The following is a 2446-nucleotide window of genomic DNA, read 5'->3' as shown; positions in this document are numbered from 1 at the left end:
AGGGACGAACGATACCAGAGGGACAGTCAAACCCATAAATCGAAAACAAATGACAACGCCATGGCCAAAAATGAAAAGGACAAACAGACAAACAATAGTATACATGACACAACACAGAAAACCAAATCCGGTAAATAGTCTAACTCGTTAAGTCACATTTACGAAAGGGAAGGGGATTGTAGTTATGACGTAAGGAACATATTCATGGGTTCTGTTATATCAAAGAGGTTTGTGTCTTTTAAATAAGGATCCTATTCATGGTATCGGTTATGTCTAAAAGTTTTATGTTTGTTCACTTCGGAACTGAAGTAGGGATACAGTTTTGTCAAACAGATTTTTACCTTTTAGAACCAAGATAGTTGGGTAACATAACCAATGATTGGTCTGTCCATATGGTCAACAGTGTTCACATAAGTATGACTAATTTACAAGATGAGGAAATATAAATATATGTTTGATCTAGCCATATTGTATGCATTGAACACATAAGTAAGACCAGTCCAAACGGTCAGGTAATACGGAATATGAGTCGATGGGTGCTCTGGTCACATGGTAAACAGTGTTCACATAAGTATGACCAGTTAAAGAGATGAGGAAATATGACCCTAGGTTTTATCTAGCCCTATTGGGAAAATTTGGTTACACAGTTCACATTAGTAAACGAGCATGATCAGCCAACAATACAATGTATATATAAATATGCATCTACGGCTGATCTGGCCGCATGGTCAGCAATGTTCACATTGTTTTATCACTATACAAGATATGTGAAAATCCGGACCCTACACGTAGGGTTAATGCTTATTGCAATAGTCCAAAATTTTAAGGCTGCTAAAATATCTTTTTTTGAGATTTTCCTGTCATGTACTTCAAAACAGACCTTGCTTCAGATGGCCATTAATTTTATGTTTTCCTCATTTTATATTTATTCATGTTATTTCAGCAGATATGCACATTAAAATAACATGAAATAGTTCTCACATAAAAGAGAAATTAATTCATTCGTAGTTTTCAGGCAAAATGTTAACTGTGATAATACCCATTATTAAAGCCAATAAAACTATTTATGGGTTTTAAATCACTATTGATGAAATATTGCACTCGGACACTTCTCGGCAGTAAAATAATTAAGGATTTTACATATTTCAACGCCGATAGTAATGTGTTTTTGATGTTATTGTTGTCTTACTGGAATCAAATCAAACTCTGGATTATATAATACACAGCAATATTTGAATTAATCTTAAAAAGTAGGTCGGTTCGTTTTAGCTCAAACATGTGTTTTTTTGTGAATTATTTCTGCATTACTTAATGTGGGATTAAAACATACCATGATCAAAACGGTCATACGGATATGTGTGTGACATTTCATTATGGGGTTCTCTTTGCAGTCTGCCCTTAAGATATTTTGATTTCCTTGAAACATCCATGACAACTTTGTCGATACAACTCGCTACGAAACAGAAGAAAAACTCCCAAAGCTGGGCTTTTCAACCTGTTTCTATTTTGTTTGTTAGTTGTTTCAAACCCACTAAAGAAATGTCAAAATTTAGAAACATATGTCTCTGACTGAAGGACACGAATCACAACTACGAATATCATACTCTTACGAATGACTATTGTAGTCAATAAGGTTGGAGTCGAACTTACCTGCCATTACCATCCAGTATGGTCTCCCTCTTTAAAAAAATGAAATTTGACTTGAAAAGCTAAAAAAGTTTTATATATAGTCAGAGCGAGTTTAAATTAAGATTATGTTGCTACCAATTATCGATCCTGTATTATATAAACATGTATAATTATTGTAAAACCGTTCATGTAAAATTGGTTTTGGTAAATAAATGTAATAACATACATTTTGTTTCTATAGGATCACGTGATAAAACAATTAGTGTCTTTTGTTTCGGTAGTAATGAGGTTTAATTGACGTTTGAAAACAGATATTCACTTCAGCCGTTGGCCGCAGTTAATGTCAGTTGTTTTTAAAAGTCTATAGACATATTACATTGGAAATATTTCCGTATGCAATTATTAAATGGTTTTGAAAATACATGTACTAATACGCAATGCAAAATATTTTATGAACATTTTCTTCTTTCATGTAATATAGCTAAATCGTATGTTATATTTATGAAACACAAAATTTATAAGTTAATCTGCAAGTTTGAAATTGAAAGGGATATTTTTCATAAGAAAATGCCTGTATCAGGTCAGGAATTTACCTTGTGATATTTCTATATGCGTCTTTTGGTTTCTTTGTTACATGTATAACTTGGCTCTGTAATTATACATCCCGACGATGTGGTTTAGTACTATGGCAAATGTGTAGCTTCTTGTCTTTAATTGATGCTAATATTCTTGGTCTATATGCCATTATGTGCTTCTTTATTACATTCTTTTTTAGTGATTAAGATTATAACACAAATTTGACTGCTGTATATTTGAC

Source organism: Mytilus galloprovincialis, chromosome 5 (assembly GCF_965363235.1).
Source record: "Mytilus galloprovincialis chromosome 5, xbMytGall1.hap1.1, whole genome shotgun sequence".
Lineage (NCBI taxonomy): Eukaryota > Metazoa > Mollusca > Bivalvia > Mytilida > Mytilidae > Mytilus > Mytilus galloprovincialis.
Note: the sequence above shows the minus strand (reverse complement) of the source record.